Raw genomic sequence first — 21,678 nt, forward strand, 5'->3', positions numbered from 1 at the left:
GGGTTGGGATCCTCTGGATGGAGAGGAGGTGCCCCTGCCAGCCCTGCTGTGCCTTCCTTCTCCTCTTTCTCTTCACTGACTTAACGGGGAGTCATTGCTTTATTGGTCAATAACGTCTGAAATTTTAGTTAAAAAAAAAAATTAGATAGTTTTGTCCCCTGTGGGGGTAGAGAGGTGTGTGCATGTGTATGGGGGTATGGGAGCTACGTGCATGGGAGAGTGGGGAGCATGTGTCCGCGGGGGTGCCTGGGGTACATTCGTGTGGTGTGTGTGCCCATGGTGGGTGTGTTTAGGGCAGTGAGAAGCAGCAGAGCTGACAATGCCTCTTGAAAACGGTGCTTCCTTCGTCTCTGACTCCCAGGGTGGCGGGGGGGGAGGCATGGGGGTGGGGACTGTACTGCTTGCTCCTCCAGGGAGACGGACAGACCTGTCGACACTGATTCTGTGATCTGCGTCTACTCAACAGTTTCCAGGCCAAAGAGCATTTCAAACAAAATTTAATTGAAAATTAATTGAAGAGTACTGTTTCCAAAACCTTCTTGCAGCAAGATGGTATCCATCGCATCTGTGTCATTAAAGTGTGGGTGACTTTGGGGGCCTCATGCCTGGGATGGAAGTGCACGGAGCTGACCAGCCCTCACCCTGCTCCTTGAGCCAGGCATCATGGTGATGTCCACCCACAGGTCAAAGGACCACTGCCCATCACGCCCTGGCCCAACCCACAGCATTCTCAGTAAAGTTCGGTGAATGCACAAATGGATGAATGAACAGACAGAACTGATGAAGAGCTGCCCGGCTCACGTGTCTCCTGGGACAAGGCCCCCACCCCCCACCTCACTCCTTCCAGGGGAGCCACGGGCCCTGGGGGAGGCGTCCAGGCCGAGCACCTGTTCTCATACCCATGGGCTTCGTGACTCAAAATTGTCAAGGACCCCAAAGACTTCTTGGTGTGTGGTTATATCTGTTGATATTCACCTTACTACAGAGTAACACTGAGAATTTTAATAGAATACCTTTTGTGTGTGTGTGTGTGTGTGGTACGCGGGCCTCTCACTGTTGTGGCCTCTCCCGTTGCGGAGCACAGGCTCCAGACGCGCAGGCTCAGCGGCCATGGCTCACGGGCCCAGCCGCTCCGCGGCATGTGGGATCTTCCCGGACCAGGGCACGAACCCGTGTCCCCTGCATCGGCAGGCGGACTCTCAACCACTGCGCCACCAGGGAAGCCCAATAGAATACCTATTAATTCATGTAGCAATAATAATAACCCATTACATGTTAACATATTTTTACAAATATAATAGCATATTTCCCCACCAAAAAAATAATTTAGTGGGAAGAAAGGCGTTGTTTTACCTTTTACAATTCTTTTTCACGTCTGGCCTAAAGGAAAAGACAGCTGTTGCTCTATCTGCTTCCAAACTCCATCTGCTTGGAGATGTCATTTTGGTTGAACTGAATGAAGGGAATCCGGCCTCACACAGACATGTCAGTGGCAGACGGGGAGTGTTTGGTGGCTTTTCCAGATGACTGTGTGCATTCTGCTTTGATAATACACCCGAACTTGACAAACGGTAGTTTCTTAAAGCTACTTGGACTGCGGAATCCAAAACCTTATCAGTACTTAATAAAATGAACACTGTGTGCTCAGTTATATTAAAATTCATTGGTCCATCTTACACTCAGAGTGGATCTTTTACCCAGGCATGATTTACTGTCTGGGTACAGATTTACATTAATGTCACAATGGGTCACTTGGAAACTATTTCTTCACTGAGTTATGCAGATTTCCTGAATGTTGATACATTTCCTGATACAACATTTAAGAAACCACATTCATTAATATCACCATCAATTCATCAGAGAAGTGCTGAGGAGCTGTCAAGCTTGTGGTGCAGACATATGTTTTCCAAAATTCTAATTTTCATTTGAAAAAGCTTGAATCTGATCATTGATGTCAAGTATTGTCAGTTGTTTTCCTTAAGTAACAGGCTCACTTCGTTCACTTTTGAGAAAATATCTGCCAAATACGCAGGTCGGAGTAACCACAGTTGTGTGAGAAGCTCGTCCGTGAGAACCGCACACTGTCCAGTGAAGCAGGCGTTTTTCTCCAGGGTCCCATCATCTTCCGTGTGCAGCCCCCTTCTGTCACACAGACAGTGAAAAAGTGGAAAAGAGGGTCAAGACTTAATAAAAATTTAAAATGCTATTTCTTATCAAGGGCATCCTTAAGTGAAACTTGTAGTTTGTAAATGGTGACAAATCCAGGGGCTGTTTGTGCCGTCTGGGGCGGCTGCCGGGATCCGAGCTGAGGCTCTGTGGCTTCCCCGTCACCACCTTCACACCATGAGGGCAAAAAGAGAAATGACTTCTAGCGCTATGATGGAAATAGTTTTGACCATGTTGACCCCTTGAAAGGGGGTCTCGGAGCCCCAGAGATGCATGGACTGTGACTCGAGGGGCACTGCTGTTGAGTTCACGGGTCTTAGCTGGAAATGGGTGTGTCTCTCAGAGCCAATGGATTGTGTCTTTTAATTTTTGCACAGACAGTGGAGATGTCTGCTCCCATCATTTCTCTTCTATGTCGTTGCCGGGACACTTACTTCGAGACGGATTAGTGTCCGTGAGCATCATCACTGCCACATAGCGAGCTCCGGACACATTTGCTCCCTTGAAGCCCCACCCACAGAGGACCTCATCTTCCCCTGCGGCGGTTTGTCCCTGAGTCCTATGGCTGGGTGCATGCCCTGCGGTCCAGCCCTCACAGGCCGGGGCCCTGCGTGTCCCCTCCAGCTGACGTGGGTCCACGGTGCCCACTCCCAGGCATCTGGGACAGGGCGCCGCTCTCACCGCCGAGCAGAGTGCGCATGTTTGTTTCCATAGAAGTTAATGTTTTGTTTTGTTTTTAGTAAATATCTGACAGTTTAATTTTGAAGAATTCTGCAAATGAAATGGTCCAAAACATAACGTCTTCTAAGAAATGACTGAAAACACGGGGACATTTTCATGGCATCTTGCACACAATGCCTCATTCCTCATGAAGCAGGAACCTGTCCCCTGGCGAGGTCCTCCTGCAGGTGGGCAGGGGCTGCTGGGTGTGGCTGGGTGGGAGGTCCACGGGAAGCGGGGTCCTGCTCCCGGGAGGCCAAGACCAGGGCTCTCTCTGCTGTCTGTTCACTGCCGCTCTGCTTACCTTTTTTCCTTTGCCCTCCCCAGGTACGTGGGGAGTTTCTTGCCTTTTGGGGGGTCTGAGGTCTTCTGCCAGCGTTCAGTGGGTGTTCTGTAGGAGCTGTTCCACGTGTAGATTTTTTTTTAATGTATTTATTTATGGCTGTGTTGGGTCTTTGTTTCTGTGCATGGGCTTTCTCTAGTTGTGGCAAGCGGGGTCCACTCTTCATCGCGGTGCGCGGGTCTCTCACTATCGCGGCCTCTCTTGTTGCAGAGCGCAGGCTCCAGACGTGCAGGCTCAGTAGTTGTGGCTCACGGGCCCAGTTGCTCCGCAGCATGTGGGATCTTCCCCGACCAGGCCCCGAACCCCTGTCCCCTGCATCGGCAGGCGGACTCTCAACCGCTGCGCCACCAGGGAAGCCCCGTGTAGATGTGTTTCTGGTGTATCTGTGGGGAGGAAGGTGATCTCCGCGTCCTGCTTTTCCGCCATCTTCCTCCAATCTGCCGCTCTGCTTAGAAAGATACGTGCCCACGCACACTGTGTCTGGCCGTCAGTTGGGTCTGGGCGATGCTGTCTGCCATGTCTAGTTTCCTCCTCACGGACAGCTTCCCAGGGAACAGCAGGAAGAGAAGTTTCCAGGCCTCCGACCTCCCCCGACCCCACTCAGCCCTCCCTCACCCATGGCGGCTCCCCTTTGCAGTTGCTGCCCCCATGCAGGCGTGGAGGTCCCCACATGGCCTATTGGCTCTTCTTCCCCTTGGGGCAGTTCAGCCCACCTGCTGGGCTGTAAATAGCAGAAGAAACTTGAATCCTCCCGCCTCCCAGTGGTCCTGCAGCCCCATCAGAGCAGGGAGCCTGCTCAGTCCACAGTCGGACCAGACCCCTTTGTACCTGGGACCACCTGTGGGTGGCTGGAGTGGTGGCAGGTGTACACAGGGGTCTTCCGGACGGCCCCCTTCAGGCAGAGGCCCATCTTGAGGGTGCATCCATGGTAGGACACACGTGTCAGCATGTGTCGCCTCTCCCCAGGGTCCAGGGACTGGTGCTCCCGAGAGGACGAGAGGCTGGGTTGGAGCAGCCGTCTCCAGGGAAGTTTGAAGGGTGGCTTTGGCCTCACAGGCGAGCAAGTGTCCCCAGGGCTCCAAGGTCCTGGTGTTGGATTGGAAATTGCACACGGCTTTGCCATTTGCTGTCTGTCACCCGGTTTACTCCACAGGCCATCGAAGAGCTGGGGGCTTCTCCTCCCCAGAGAGCCCTGTCTCTTCCTCCAGGCCAAAGTTCAAGTCACCTTTGCCCAAAACGCAGGAACCCTGGGGCACCACTAATGAGGCGATGGAGAGCTTCTGCTTTGTGCAGCCCAAGTTTCAGTGAGGGGCTTCAGACTTTCTGAGCTTCCGTGTTCAGCAAGATTCTCTCCAGATTTGAGGTGTGTGTGCAAGTGCATGTGTGTGTGAGCACGCGTGTGCATGCGTGTGTGGGGAGCATGCACAGTGGGGTGTGCGTGTGGGAGGGTGTGTGTGGGAAGCTGGAATACGGCAGCTCTGTCCACTCTTGTCTTCTCCACCTACAGGGTTTAAAGAAGTTGCTTAAGCACATAGCCTGTGTCAACATGCAGCTGTGGGCAGGGTGTGCAGGCTGACACCTCAATGACCAGATTTTTCCTGGGCCAGGAAACCACCTTGATCCTACAACCTCTTCTGGGGCCTCATCCTGGACAGGTTTGGTGAGAAGTAACTTAAACTCAACAGACGCCCAAGTGCTGGAAAATGCCCAAGCCCGTGGGCTTCCCGGGAGCTCCAATGGCTGCAGTTAAGAAGGATGAAGTAATGCAAGCCATGCAGGGGCCCAGCCACGGCTCGTCGCTGGAACCCCCAAAGCCTCCTCCTATTTCTCCTGATTAGGGGGCAGGGGTGAAGGGAGTGCCCAAGGTCTGAGGGAAGAGAACGCCCAGCTCTGGGGAGCTCCCTCCCCTGTCAGCCCTGCAGGGACCGTTCCCAGAGCTGCCCCAGAGCTGGGCATGTCTTCCTGAGAAGTACACGCAAAAACAACCCCCCAGCCGGGCCTGGCTGCCAGTGATGCCTGGGAAGCAAGCCCATTTCATACAGAGAGGATAACAGTGACCCTGGTGACAGGGTGGGAGGATGACCATTTGAGTCTTAACAACCTGGTAACGATACAGTTGTGGGTTTTTTTTTTTTAAAGATAAAGGGCCCTGAGCAGTAACTCACAGTGCTGTTTTGGGAACATACAAGCTATTTTTACTGTACCCAAAAGAAAATAGAAATTCTCTCTCTTCTGAACAAATGCCATTGTTTTGTTTCCATGGACTTCCGTGGATATATGATTGTGTTTAAATCCATTTTTCTGTACCCCCCCAAATCCCCACCCACCATCCTTGGGTCCTGAAGGGGGCGGGAGGAGGCGCCTCGTTGGCCAAGACACCAGAGTACAGTCAGAGGATTGGGTTGGTACCCACGGCCTCCTCATTCATCAACACGCCAGGGTCGGCTACCTCATCTGCACAGTGGGAACCCCAACAAGCATCTGTTAGAAGGTCGCTGCAACAATTCACCAAGACAGATGTTTCCTTAGCCGTGCAGGCTCCCAAGAGCCAGGGCTAGTTCCCCTCTGCTGATACTGACTGATAGCCACCTTCGCAAAAATTGACTTCAAAAGTTAATAAATTTCAAAGAGTTAATAAACAAAATTCTCTTGATGTCAATTTTTTCTCCCACCCATAAATTTGTCTCACGTCTTTCTGTGGCTCCTGCTGCAGCTTGCCGACCCCAGAAATGTCAGCTGCCAACCAGTGTGGAAACCTGCAGAAGCCCCTGACCAGGTACTGCTCATTGCTTCCCTGTGTGGGGACTGTCACTGGTAAAGTGACCTCTCCATGGTGGAAGAGGCCCTGGCTAGCTGGAAGGGGAATGACATAAGCCATCAGACCACACACACCCCTTGGGTGGCTTGATTCCTACCTTCTCTGCCACACTTACCAGTGGAAGCCCCCAAACCAGGGGTGGGAGGCATCGTGTGCATCCAGAGCTAAAGCCTCAGGAGAGCAGTAGAGTCTCCTCACCTCCCGCGTGGTTGGGAACAGGGTGCACGTTGGTGAGAGCTTGTGTGTGTGTGTGTGGGGGGGTATGTGTGTGTGACGGGGCCTGACTTTGGTGGGAAGGAGAGAATGAGTTCAAACGCATGCCAGAGACGCCTCCTTCGACAATTTGGCACCTCTGAGCAGGGCCAGAGAATGGAACAGATGCAGCCAACATAGGAGGTCTCCATGCAGGATGTGCCAGGCCGCGGGGCATGGTCCTGGCTGTCCCACAGCGCAGCTCTCCTGGAGGGAGCAGACCTCACAGGTAGAACCAGTTGGCTGTCCCTCAAAGAAAGACTTTTTCCACCCCAAGGCAAACCCGAGAATGGAGCGGGGGAAGGAGGTGGGAGGCAAGAGTGATGAACTCAATCTGGTTAGAGAGAAAAAATAGGCAGGGGAGGGGCTGGACGAAGCTTAGCACCTGGCCGCACGGAGCCCTGAGCTCAGTGCTGGGCAGAGACAGATCAGCCACGTGGTTCCTGTCCTGGAAGTTCCTTCACCCTATCCGGACCACAGCTACCTAGGATGGTTCAGACAGCTACCTAGGATGGCCAACACCGCACACCTGCGTGTCCCGAGGAGGCAGGTGGGAGGGGCTTCCTGGGGAGGGAGGTGTGAGGGGGCCTCGGAGGTCCCTCGGAAGGGAGACGTCAGAAATGTTGGTGGGGGGAGAGGAGAAAGCCGCCAGAACCCTGAAGGAGACTCATGTGATCTGCTCAGTTCAGTAGATACCACAAAGATGAAATGGGGTAAAAAACCAGGTTGAATTTTGCTCTAGACACTTTGCTACCTAAGGGCCCTTGTGGAATCAAAGAATCTTACATAGTTATCAGTCAATTAAAATGTTTGACTTCTTTATCCCTCATTTGATGCCATTTTAATGCAAAGCATAAACCACAGATCCAAACATGGTGATTATTCAACATTCCACAGCTCCTCCCTGACATCCTCAGCTAGCTTCATTTAGGGTAATTGCACCAGCTCGGGTTAAAATCTTCCTGCTCTGCACTCACAGGGCGCTGTGTGTCTTCTAAAGTTCTGTCTCACACGTTTGCTGTGATTGAAGCCCCCAGGGCACCATGTGGAGGAACTTGGAACAGAGAGTGAAGAAGTGGCAAACCCACTGTGTCCCCATGAAGGCATGTGGGGAACCCAAACCCAAGCCCCCATTTGTGGTCTCAGCCGCAGCCGGCCTCTGCTTCCATGACTGGCCTCTGGGGGAAGGAAGCTACCTGACTCATATTTCGTGTGAAAGGAATTTCTGTGGCTAGAGAAGAAGCAGCGGGCAGATTCCCATCCTGGGAACACCAGCCGTCTATGGCAGATGAGATGCAAATGTGTGAACATCTGAATCGTCATGAGGAGCTTCATCACAATCCCTCCTCCTACTGGACCATCCAGGTGGGCACTTGTGTCTTGTCCCTGAACTACCTGGGTGATCATCTCTGCAGTTGAGTGGGGGTTATTCCAGGCTGGGTGGGAGCAACCTTGCGTCTGTCAGGGGTAGAAGGTGTTTCAGGTGGGGGGAGAGGAGCTGTGGGCCCAGCAGTGGGGGCAAGGCCAGTAGAGCAATGTGGGACGTGGAGGCAGGGACAAGGAAGGCAGAGCCAGTGACACAGGAGTCGGCCCAACTGGGGCCTTGCCCAGCCTCAGGGAGGGGCAGGGACCCCGGAAGATTGACGAGGTGTTGCCAGTGGTGTTGTAGGGAATTCATCCACCAGACTGGTGTCGGAGCCTCTGGTGGGAGGGGAGAATCAGGTAGCGAACATTGAGTCATGGTGAGACCTGGGCCTGGACCAGAGTGGGCAGCCATGGGAGGGGAAGGGGTGTCGGGAAGAGATATGGTGACAAAACCTTCAGCAGGTCTGAGTGGACACTGGGGCGGGGCGAGGCACTGTGGTGGAGCAAAGCCAGAGGATGGTGGGCGGGGCAGGGCTTGACATCAGGGCCTCCAGCGGGCCTCCTGTAGGGCCAGAAAGGTGAGGCCAGACTGGGTCATAGTTTGGCTGGAAGGCAAGTCGTCCAGATCCAGAGGAGAGAGGGGTGGCAATGCAGGTCACCAGAGCTGGGAAGAGGAAAGTGACTTTAAGAGAAGCCTCTGGACAGGGCCAGCACTGCCAAAGGGAAGAGGCAGCAGCGTCTGGGTGGAGACCCAGGGAAGTCAGAGAGAATGAGAAGGAACAGCCAGGTGTGGAGAGAGAAGGACAGCCCACTGGCGTTGCCTCTCACTGGTCCCAGTGTCCGGCCTTTATTCACCTGCCTTGAGCCAACCTTGACGTGGAAGTTCTGACAGTTACAGGGGTTTCTGCTCCAGCACACCCAGAAGCTGGGGCAACAGTCCTCCCTTGGAGGAAATCCAGGTGATGCATCCCCTTATCAATCACACTCTGAAAATAAAACCTGCCACCAAAGAAACCAGGAAACATCCTGACACACGTCCCTGAGCAAGCACTGCCAAGAACCGTCTGAGCCCAACTGCAAAGGTGGGAAACAAGGTTGTTCTTCAGAATAGGTGTCTCAGCTCTGACGTGTCCAATCGATGGTCCCTTACTGGAGCTCCAGGGTCCCTGCACCCTGTCCAACCCCCCAGGGTGCCAGGAGAAATGAGGTTGTGTAAGGAGTCTGGAAGACAAGGTACATGGAGTTGAGAAGGTAGCCCCTGGAATCAGACCACCTGAGGCCCGCAACTGAGCCCATATCCCACCTGCAAGGCTGTGACTCCATGCAGCTTGCTCAGCCCCCACCTCCGTTTCCTCCAATATCAGGGTGTATAATCACCTCTTAGGATTGAGGAGGGGCTACATGAGATGACCATGCAAAGCACTTAGAACTGTGTCTGGGTCATAACAAGCTTGTGATAAATATTCTTTAATTGCAGTTATTTTTAGAAGAAACTGGCTGTTGGAGCAGCTGGGTGGAGAGGGTGGAGAGGGACGGTGGTCATCACAGCCAGCAGGAGAGACAAATGCTGAGTTACACCACCAAGTCTGGGGCGTGGAAGATGCCACATGAGCCGATCAGACCCCCGGCCCACTTGGAAGGGGAGAACTGAAGATGCTCAGAGTAGGAGCATGAATAAGTGCCCAGGAGTAGTGAACAGGAGAGCTGGTTTCTAAAGATTGCTCTCAATAACATTGAAACAAGGCTGCCTCCTTCCTCAGCCATTCTGCCCATTTCCCACAGCATTTTCAGCAAGATGCTACTGAAAGAAATGACCCCCTTCCAATCTAAACACGAGTCAAAAGAGGCACCCATGTCCTTCATAGACATTCAGAAAAACGTAGGAAACAGCATTGTCATCAAAGGGCAAGAGAAAACACACTTTCAAAGGAGAATAAAAACATTTCAAGTAAAAGAATTCCTCCTGATGTCAAAGAAAAGTTAAAACACAGTTTCCTGAAATAAAAAACTGAAAGCAGAGATACAAAGTACATAGGTCCCAAGAGATAAAAAATAAACTGCTAGAGTTCAGACAAAGAAATGGAAGAGAAATTTTTAAATATACAGAAATAAAAGCCATGAAATAAATAGAAAAAAATGAGTGGATATTGCTAAAAAGTCAAGAATTTGAAAGAGCAAAATATAGCTGAAGAAAACAATGTTAACATGATTAGAGAGAAAATAATAGATCTGGAGGACAGACAAAAAAAGGAATAACATACTCAAACTAGATGTTCCCCCCAAAAGAGAACAGAACAAATAGGACCAAAAAACTAAAGATGCAAAGATATAATAGAAGAAAACTGAAATAAAAGAAGAGCTGAATCTGCTCATTGAAGGGGCATACTATATCACAAGAAAAATTTGAACAGAACAGCCATATTCTAGTAAAATGACTAGATTTCAAAAATAAATAAAGAATCCTGTGAGCATCTGGGGAAGAAAAAGTAAAGGTTAAGTTGCCACCAGAGAGAAACCAGACTGGCCTTTGATTTTCTCTGCCTACAGAATATCCCCCGACAAGTTGTTGCTCACGTGTAAAGAAAACATATAGACATTTTCAAACATGAAAGGATTTGCGAAATGGCACCTCCAAGCTCTATTTGAGGAAAAAAAAAAAAGACTTCATGAAATCCAGTCAGCTGAGAGATGAAGGAAGAAGATGTCCTCAAAACTCTGATGATACCCTGAATATAAATACAGAACTATAGCTAAACTTCTATGTGAATTTCATTTATAGAGCATAATTGATTCTATAGATTTGCCAGTGAAGAAATAATAATATAACAACAAAATCAGGAGATGGAGTGGGAAATAAATACTTAAACTGATTGATGAAGTACTAGAAATTTTAGTCTTTCATAAAACTGTTTAAAGATAATCACAAGAAATTAAAAATACAGTGTAACCTAAACTAGGAGGTTGAAGAGAGGAAGGAGAGTTATGAGAAAGGATAAAAGAAACAAAGAGGTTTTACTATGTTAATAAAAGCTGTAAGTAGCCACTAGACCACAAACAGACAAAAAACATCCAAATCACACACACACACACACACACACACACACAAAACACACAAACAGCATGAGTCATATAGCTTAAACAAATAATTCTTAAAAAGACAAAATAAGATGACAGAACTAGAAAAAAATAATTGTCATATTAAATATAAATGGATAAAACTCATCTATCATTAGGAAAAAAGATTCTAGCCTGAAACCCCGAAACGTACAGATATGCCGCTACAAGAGGTGCATTAAGCAAAGAGACTGGGGGGGGGGGGGAGTAGAGAAAAAGGATTATGGGAAAAGCGACATAAGAAAAACAAAACAGAACAGAGCAATCTAAAATGAATATCTGTCAAATTTCTTCTGTGCCACATAATGCAATATTAAAAGCTTTAAAGCAAAAACTGCAAGAAATACAAGGATAAATATATCTTCCTAAGAACACATCATTCTAATGCTACCCAAACTGTTTGAGAGCAGAGACAGAAAAGTGAAACATCCAAATACTTTTTATTAAGTCATCATAATAGTAGCACACAAAGCTAACTGAATGCGCAGGCAGATTTCAGCACAGTCTCCTTCAGAAATATTAATTTAAAAATATAAACAAGTGGAATGGAGTGGAGCATTAAAAGCATAGTGCACAACAGCCAGGGTTCAGTTGAAGCATAAGATGATCGATCAATATAAGAAAATCTATTATATCACCCACCAAATAAGGTCATTAGAAAAAATCCATAAGGTGAGCCCCTTAGATTTCTTTCTTTTTTTAAAAATTTTTATTGGAATATAGTTGGTTTACAATGCTGTGTTTGTTTCAGGTGTACAGCAAACTGAATCAGTTATACATATACATATATCCACTCTTTTTTAGATTCTTTTCCCATACAGGTCATTAGAGAGTATTGAGAAGAGTTCCCTGTGCTATATACAGTAGGTCCTTATCAGTTACTTATTTTTTTATACAGTAGTGTGTATATGTCAACCCAAACCTCCCAATTTATCCCCCTCCACCCCCGCTTTCCCCCCGGTTAACCATAAGTTGGTTTTCTACACCTGTGACTCTATTTATGTTTCTTAAATAAGTTTATTTGTACCATGTTTTTTAGATTCCACATATAAGTGATATCATATGATATTTGTCTTTCTTGGTCTGACTTACTTCACTCAGTATGACAATCTCTAGGTCCATCCATGTTGCTGCAAATGGTATTATTTTGTTCTTTCTTATGGCTGAGTAATATTTCATTGTATATATGTACCACATCTTCTTTATCCATTCCTCTGTCAATGGACTTTTAGGTTGCTTCCATGCCCTGGCTACTGTAAATAGTGCTACAGTGAACATTGTGGTGCATGTTTCTTTTCAAATTATGCTTTTCTCCGGATATATGTGCAGGAGTGGGATTGCTGGATCATATGGTAGTTCTATTTCCAGTTTTTTAAGGAACCTCCGTGCTGTTCTCCGTAATGGTTGTACCAATTTACATTCCCACCAACAGTGTAGGAGGGTTTCCTTTTTTGTTGTAGATTTTTTGATGATGGGCTTTCTGACCAGTGTAAGGTGATACCTCATTGTAATTTTGATTCGCATTTCTCTAATAATTAGTGACGTTGAGCATCTTTTCATCTGCCTTTTGGCCATCTGTATGTCTTCTCTGGAGGCATTCTATTTAGATCTTCTGCCCACTTTTTGATTGGGTTGTTGGCTTTTTTGTTATTGAGCTGAATGAGTTGTTTGTATATTTTGGAGATTAATCCCTTGTCTGTCACTTGGTTTGCAAATATTTTCTCCCATTTAAACTTTTTGTTCTGAGATATTTATAGATTCACATCCAGTTGTAAGAAACAATACAGAGAGACCACATTGACCTTGACTCAGTTTCCCCCAATGGTAGCATCTTGGAGCACTACAGCACAATATCATATCCAGGGTACTGACAGGTGTGGCACATGTCCATCACCACGGGGTACTTTATGCTGCCCTTTTACAACCACATCCACCTCCCCATCTCCCCATACCCATCCCAACCCTGACCCCTAGAAACTACTAACCTGAACTTCATTCCTATAAATTTGTCTTTTCAAGAATTTTACATAAATGTGATTATATGCTACACAGCTTTTGGGATAGGATTTTTTCACTCTGTGTAATTCTCTGATGATTCAAGTTGTGTGTATCAGTACTTGGCTCCCTGTTCATTCTGAGTGTCTGTTCCACAGTGTAGACGCACTGCAGTTTATTCAGACACTCACTCCTTTAAGGAGACCCAAATTGTTCTAGCTTTTGACTATTATGAATAAAACTGCTATAAATATTGGCGTACTGTTTTTGTGTGAGCATAAGTTTTCATTCCTGTGAGAGAAATACTCAAGAGAACAATTGCTGGGTCGTATGGTAGTTGCATGTTTAGTTTTACAAGAAACTGCCAACTGTTTTCCAGAGAAGCTGCACTATTTTACGTCCCGTCAGCCATGAATGAGGGATCAGTTTCTCCACATCTTTGCCAGCATTTTGTGTTACCACTTTTTTGTTTTAGTGCTTCTGATAGGTGTGCATTAATACCTCATCTCATGTTTAATTTGCATTTCCCTAATGGCTAATGATAGTGAACTTCTTTTCACTTTTCATGTGAGAATTTGCCAGGTTTACTGTCAAGTATTTGCTCATTTTCTAATTGAATTGTTTGCTTTTTTAATTGTTGTTTTAAGAGTTCTTTATATTTTCTAAATTCAAGTCATTTATCGGATATGTGGTTTGCATGTATGTTCCCCCACTCAGGTGCTTGGCTTTTCATCCTCTTCACAGAGCAAAAGTTGTTAATTTTGTTGAGATCTAATTTATCAGATTTTCCTTTCTTGACTTTGTTATCAAATCTGAGAACTCTTCACCTAGCCTTAGGTCCCAAAGATTTTGTCTTTTTTTCCCCAGAAGTTTTGTAATTTTACATTTAAGCTCACAATCCAATTTAAGTTGGTTTTTTAATAAGGTCTGGAGTTGAGGTTGAGGGGGGTTGGTTTGGTTTGGTTTGGCTTAGTCTGGTTATTGCCTATGGATGGTCAATTACTCCAGCATCATTTGTTGAAAATACTATCCTTTTTCTATTCAACTGTTTTTGTATCTTTGTCAATAATCACTTGTGTGTTTTTAATTACAAATTCAACTCCTTTAATAGTTTTAGGATTAATCAGCTTATCTCTTTCATCTTAGTTGAGCTTGGGTAGTTTGTAGTTTTTGAAAAACTGGTCCATTTCCTCTAAGTAGTCAAATTTATGAGCATAAGATTGTTTGTAGTATTCCTTTATCATCCTTGTAATATCTGCAGGCACCCTAGTGATAGCCTCCATTATCATTCCTGATATTTCATTACTGATATTGGTAATTTACGTCTTTTCTCTTTTTATCTCAGTCAGTCTTGTTAAAGGTTTATCAACTTTATTGTTTTTCAGAGAATCAGCTTTTTGTTTCATTGATTTTCTCAATTGCTTTCCTGTTTTCAATTTCATTGATTTCTGCTCTTTACTATTTCCATTCTTCTGGTTGCTTTTGGTTTATTTTACTCTTTTTCTAGTTTTTGAGGTAGAAACTTAGAATGTTGATTTGTGATATTTTTCTTTTTTCTAATGGGGGCATTTAAAAATTTATAAGCTTTTCTTTCAGCTGTATTCCACATGTTTTGATTTGTCATGTTTCCAGTCTCATTCAGTTCTTGTATTTCTTTTATTTCCTTTGAAACTTCTTCTTTGACTTATGGATTATTTAGAAGTGACTTGTTTAATTTCTAAGTATTTAGTGATTTTTCTGTTGTTTTTCTGTATTGATTTCTAATTTGATTGCATTATGGTCAGAGAAAATACTGTATATGATTTAAATCTTTTCAACTTGTTGCCCAGAATATGATCTATCTTAGTGAATGTTCCATGGTTGCTTGAAAAACAATGTATATTATTCTGTTGCTTGCAGAGTTTTCTCTATATATCAGTTAGATACCATTGGTTGATTGTGTTGTTCAGTTCTTCTATAACCTTGCTGGTTTTCTGTGTAATAGTCATTTCAGTTGTTGCAAGTGGTGTATTGAAGAGCCCAACTATAATTGTGAATTTGTCTATTTCTCCCTTAAGGTCTATCAATTTCTGCTTCATGTATTTTAATGCTTTCTATTTGATGCACACCATTTAGAACTGTTATAGCTTCTGTTGGATTGAGCCTTTTACCATTATGTGATGTCTCTCTTTGTCTCTAGTAATTCTTCTTGAACTCTGCTGTATGTGATGTTAATAGTGCTACTCCTGCTTTTTTCTTTATTAATGTTTTCATGGCGTACCTTTTTTCCATCCTTTTATTTACAACCTACCTGTATTGTTATATTTGAAGTGCATTTCTTATGTTTAGAGTGTTGTTGGATCATGGTTGTTGTTATTTTTAAATCCACTCTGTCAATCTTTGTCTTTTAACTGGTATATTTAGACCGTTTACATTTAAGGTAATTATTGATGTGTTAGGGCTTGTCTGCAGTTTTATTTATTTTTTTTTATTTCCTCTGTTTACCCTTCTTCTGTTTCCCTTTCCTTACCTTCTTGTGGGTTACCTGAACACTTTTTAAGAATTCCATCTTGATTTGTCTGTAGTGTTTTTGAGTCTATCATGTGGTGTTGTCTTAGAGGTTGCTCTAGGTATTACAATTCACATATGTAACTTATGGTCTCTAATACCAAGGTTTTGCTGCTTTGAGTGAAGTGTAGTGACCTTGCTTCCATTTAAATCCTTTTACCCTCCCTCCCCACTTTTTAAAAACCATGACCCTAAGTATTTCCTCTAAATGTCTTGAGCACCACATCCAGTGATGTTATATTTTGCTGTAACCATCAAGTATATTTAAGAAACTCATAAGAAAAAGGATTATCTATGAGATTTACCTCTATTTTACCAATTTTAATGTTTTTCTTCCCTTTCTGAAATTCCAGTCTTCTTCTCTTACCAGTTCCTTTCTGTTTAAAGAACTTCTTTTAGCCATTTTTCAAGGGTAGATTTATTATCAACAAATTATCTTAGTGTCCCTTCATGTGAAAATGTCTTTATTCCCCCCTTCATTCTGAGGGGTGTTTTTCAGGACTAAGAAATGGCTGCTACTTGCTTCTGGCCTCCCTGATTTCAGATGAGAAATCCACCAGCATTCAAGCTATTTTTCCCTACAGGTAATATATCACCCTCCTGACACCACCAGGCAGGGGAATCTGAGCAGGCCGTCTGCTTCTGTGAGGCGGGGTGGAGAGAGTGGGGCTGGGATGGAACAACAATTTCCCCATTGGCCCTGCTGAACCCAGAGGAAGGTGGGGGGCACTTGTCCACTTGGTGTTTGGCTGGAGGAGGGCGGGCATTGCCAAAATAGTTTCCTGCTCTTAGACGACCCTTGCCCCGTCCTTTGGCCAGGAGAATACACTGCTCTTGAAGCCTTTTTTGTCTGTGTCTGTTGTCAGTTCCGGGCTGAAGCCCATGCGGGACCCCAGGGACTCCCCGTATCTCTTCCTCGAGTCCTGAGTCCCCTTAGCAGGCCACCTCCTTCCTCCCGTTTGTCAGTCTTCCTGTGCCTGATCATTGTGTGTGTCCAGGGATTTTTAGTTGTAAGAGAGGGGACCTGGGAGAAATGGGGCTACTCAATCTGGGTGCAACAGGAGGTCTCCACTCCTAAGAGTTTGAAAGCCACTCTTTAAAATTCAATAATCATTCTGGCTTCAAACACTTAATAATAATAAAGGAATGGTTAGATAATCCTTTAGAAGCATCAGAATGTTTATCTCAAATTTAAAAGTATAACCCTTCTTAATAGTAAGAGAGAATAAACCCTCTCCTTAATGTTGAGTGAGCAAGGATGTCCCAAAGTACCACATCATTTAACACTTCTTTAGAAGTGCTAACCGATGCAATAAGAAAATGTAACTAAATAAGGAGGAAGGAAGCAGCGTCCGACTATCTGCTTATGAAAGGCAAATAGAGCTGAAAATGTACTTGAAAATGGTTACAAATTTTAAAAATTGAACATAATGTTGGTCACAAAATTAATGCACCAAATTTTTACATAAATAATAACCTGTTAACATATGAAGGAAGACAAAAAATAAAATACCCAGGAACAGATTTAACCAAAAATTTTCAAAACTGTATTAAGAAAAGTTTAACATCCTACTGAGACACAGAAGACTTGAATACCTGGTAAGATGTATCTTAATTTTGGATAAGAACTCAATTTTCAGAAGAATCGCTACATTAATGATTTTTAGAAACCTTAATGTGAGCCTAATAAAATAACAGCAGGAACTTGACAAGCTAGTTCTAGCACTTATATGAAAAAATAAACATAGAATTACATCCATAAAATGCAGAAAACTACAGGGTAGTTGTCCTGGGCTGGAAACTGCCCTTCACGGCACACACCAGGGGATTGACAGGGGCTGGGTTTATCCTCCATCTGAAATAACTAACAGCCTGGGCAAAGTCGGTGAAGCAATAGTGTTCGAAACACTGCATGTCAGGTAAAGCAGGACAGTGACCCCTGATAGACAGGAACTAATGAGGCAAGCCCCGGGGCTGTCCCAGGTTACCACCTGGAGAGAGCATCCAGGCAGCAGGGCGGGTCCAAGGAGGTGGAGCCAGATGCTAGGGAGGCCAAAGGCGGCCGGCATGAGCAGGGCACAGCTGGGAGAGGAGAGAGCTGCACAGAGAGAATGTTCTGGAGCATATGCAGAGCCCCCCTTGAGTTTTGAGCTGAGAGCCCGGTAGGGCATGGGTGTGGGGAAACCCCCTGAGACCACCCAAAAGAATGGGAGAAACAACACCCAGATGCTGAAGGGTGGTGGTGGTTTCTGTTCCCACCAGCACAGTGAAGCCCTCCTCACTCACAAAGACTCCAAAGGATCAAACTTTCCTTGTAGTACAAAGCCTGATTCTGTTCACATCTGCCAAACACCGGAAGCGGCCAAAAGCCCTTGACCATGTGAATAGACAAACTGGGGTGTCTGCAGGGGAGCCCGACTCACCCACAAAGAGGAGCAAACTGCCCACACCCTCAACAGCTGGAACGAAGCCAAAGGCATTACACGGAGAGAAAGAAACCAGCCTCAGAGGCTCCATATTGTATGATTCCACTTTTTGCCATTTTAAAAAAGACAAATTTATGATGAAGGGGAAGAGAACAGTGGTTGCCAGGGGTTATGGTGGGGACCGGTGACCATAAGGTCACAAGGGACTGGGGGCATTTTGGAGCTGTGGTGATGGTTCCACGAAGGTTGTCATTTGTTAACACTCGTGAATGTAAACCCAAAGAAAAAAGTCTACTTTACTACATGGTATTTTTTAGTTTTAAAAAGAATAGGAAAAGAGTAAGGGTGGTTTTGATGTTTGAGTTCAGTTTTACATATCAGCACAATTCTAGATTTCTAAATTCATATTAATGTTCTTGATAATTAAAATGATTTGAGAAAGAGAACTTTGAAATGTGTTGCTTGTCAGAGAAGAATGTTTCATTAATGTATTTATTTAATATCACTTCTAATAAAATGTACAAATTGGAAAAAAATGAGATTAAAAATAGTTAAATGATCAATAAAAAAAGAATAGGAATACATGCTGTGTTTCTATTTACAGATATTTCCAGAAAACTTAAAAGTGGATCTATAATGTGAGAAAGCAGGCCAGTAACTGCCTGTGGATGGGGCCCTGGGGGCAGGACCAAGGGGTCACCAAGGGGAACCAGAAAAACATGGGGTGACAGACCCGCTCACAGGCTTGGTCATAGTGATGATTTCAAGTGTGTGTGCACATGCGCGTGTCAAATGCTTCAAACTGCACACAAATGTGTGCATTTATACTCCAATAAAGCTGTTGAAATTGTCATAAAGTATCGGATATTCCAGTATGTTACAAAGCTGCAGCGCGTGGAAAGTGATGAGACTTGGAAATCCATGAGGGCAAGGGTCTGCATGTCCCCCCTGCCGCGCCCCTCAACCCAGAGCCCAGAGCCAGGCACACGGATCATAAGAACGGGATCCGATTGTGCATATGTACACACACAATACACCACACATGCCCACACACCACAGACATGTCTACACACACACAACACGTGCACACACATAAGCATACACACACACCATGCATCACCCACGCGTCCACACATCCTACTCCCCACCCTCCTTGAGATTCCCGCCCCTTCCCAGGGAGCCGCTGGGGTCAGCCTGACACCAGAGCAGACGACCCCAGCCCCATCCCAGCTGAGCCCACGGAGCTGCATTTGCCCAGACCCGGGGGGCTGGGGGTGACGATCTGAGGTTGTCTGCTCTGCAGGAAGAAAACACAGCCTGCCTGACACATCCCCGCCCACCCACCTGGGGACAAGAGCCAGGTTTCCTCCAGGCCTCCTGAATGAGACCTCCCTTCCTCCCTCCTTCCCTCCCTCCCTCACTCCACACCCGACACACACACACACCACACACCACACACACGCTCTGCACTTACACACCCTCCCCACTGCAGAGCCTGCCTCTCTGCGGAGGCCTTTGAAGGCCTCCCCCAACCCCAGTACAGGCAGAGCCGGTCACATGCCCCCCAAACACACACAGGAGGCCTCCGCTGACTGGCCCAGGTGGTGTCCACACTGAGGAACTCAGGAGACCGTGGTCAGAGGTCTGATGGTGACCCTCCTGGGTCCCAACATTGATGGAGGCCCCGGAGGGAGACAGAGAACCTGAAGTCACTGAGGAAGTGGAGTGTGTGGCTGGGGGGATGGGATGTGCGTGTTATATGTGTATGTGTGAGGTGTGTGTGTGATGTTTATTGCATGTGAGGTGTGCGTGGTGTTTACTGTGTATATGGGGTGTGTGTGTGTGTGTGTTGGAGGGTTACCACCGCACAGCAGACCAGCCCCCTTTATCCCAGGAGCTGGGCCCCCCTGAGCTCACACACACACCAGGAGCCCTGATCCGATGGCCTCTAGTGGGAGAGACGCGCCCACACCCACGACCCGAGGGCTGAGCAGGGCTGCAGAGGAGGGCAGTGGGAGGCTTTCACAACCTCTCAGGACAGGGGTGTCCCTCCTCCTGCTGCCCAGTCAACATCCTTCATCCTTTATCACCCGCCTGCAGCCGTCACCAGCCTCACTCTCTCCTCAAACACAAGGGCTTCCCGTTTCCTCTGGAACAAAGTCCAAGAGGTCCCATAACTGGAGAAGCTTGATGCAGGTCACGGGCGCGCAGCCCACAGCAGGAGGGGTGTCGCGAAGGCCCCACGGGAAGCCCGTGGGCACGTCGGCTCCCGGTCACTGGCCTACCTGGGAGAACATGCAGGATTTCCACAGCCCAGGGGGTCTGAGACATTGGCCGAGAGCTTGTGGAGAAAAACCCACCCAGGGAGGGTAAAGGGACTGGGGCATGGGTTCCCCCAGAGGAAGGGAAGCCTTAGGGGTGGAGGCTTGGGGGCAGGCCTGTGGGAACGCAGTCAGGCTGGGGGACCGAGGGCCCAGCCAGGCTGTCTGTGCTCCAGAAAGCCCCGGATCATTCTGCTACCAAGCTCCGTGATGCATTTAGTGGTTCAGATGATTTTTTTTTAGCAAGAAATAAGATAGACTAGTATTTTCCTTTGCAAACCTGGCTCTGATGAGGGTCTGAAATGTCTGTTTTAATCTGCTTGTGTTGAGCAGGGGGATGAGGGAGCTTCCTTTTCTAATTGACTCTTCACTGGAGAGTAATTAACCTCAAAACTGTTTACAGCCGAGGAATTACAACATCACTTAGAGATCATAATTTGAAGGATGGGTATATGTTAGATTAAAAATCTTTCTGAGTTTGCTATTACCCTCTCTAAACATGGGAAGGTCCTATATGGAGGATCTCAGATTTGGTCTAATTAACTTTTGAGGGCTTGAACCTGTCTGGATGTGTAATTTCTTCCCAGAACATTTGGGAGCTGTTATGTAGCCCATGATGTCATTAGCATAATTATTGTCAACATTTCATGCTGCAGTTTCTTCCTCTTATAGATGAAGTTGCATACTTAATCGTTTCTCTCCTCTACTGGTCACATTGCTTTACTCTGTTCCTCAAAAACCGTGTGGCTTCCTATTTCCTGCAGATCAGAGACCCTCTTTTTAGTGCAGGGCTCCGGGTGCCTGGAACCTCGCCTGCCTCTATGCTCCAGCCACAGAAGCAGAACCAGGCCCTGAAGACACAGCTCAGGCTCCCACTTCTGTGACGTGGCGTGTGCCTTTCTTTGGCCTAGAACACACTTCCCTTCCATGATCCAGATAATTCTTCACCCCATGACAGAATTAAAATGCCTCTTCCTAGAGAAAATCCTCCAGGATTTCCACCCTGTGGTTCACCCAAGGGAGGAGGGATGGAACTGGGCTGCCCTGACCCTGCTTTCCTGGGAGTCTCCAGGGAAGCATCAGGGTGATAGAAGTGGCAGGTCCGGGAAGAGTTCGGTTAAAGTTCAAGGTCAAAGTCCTGTAGAGTCTGGTTGTCTGGTTCCAGGAGGGGAAGGGGCTCTGGTGGCAGGGAAGGGCTGCGCCTAACTCCTGCTTCCTCTGGCCGTGGCTGGTCTCAGACAGTGGCCTCTGCCACCCTCAGACCAGACTTTGTTCCTGAAATATTCTCCCCGCTCCACGGTCGAGTCTGAAATAAGTTAGATGAATCCTTCGCAAGGCTGGCAAACAAAGATAAAGCCGGATGGCTACTTGCCAGGTGTTGTACTTGGGATCAAACTTACATTTCACCATTTTCGTGATGGAAAATAAAAATAGCTTGATTGCCTTTTGGAGCATTTTATGATGACCGTAGTCCCTCTCCAGTTCACAATTTTAGGGGGTCCTCAGTAGCAAAACAATGCTGCTTTTAACCACTTGAGGATCTTTGGGAGGGCTGGGTTAGGAGTGTCTCTAAGGTAAATGGAGGGGACATGCGAGGAAGGGGACCATGTG

The sequence above is a fragment of the Hyperoodon ampullatus genome, assembly GCF_949752795.1.
Source record: "Hyperoodon ampullatus genome assembly, chromosome: 8".
NCBI classification, from domain to species: Eukaryota; Metazoa; Chordata; class Mammalia; order Artiodactyla; family Ziphiidae; genus Hyperoodon; species Hyperoodon ampullatus.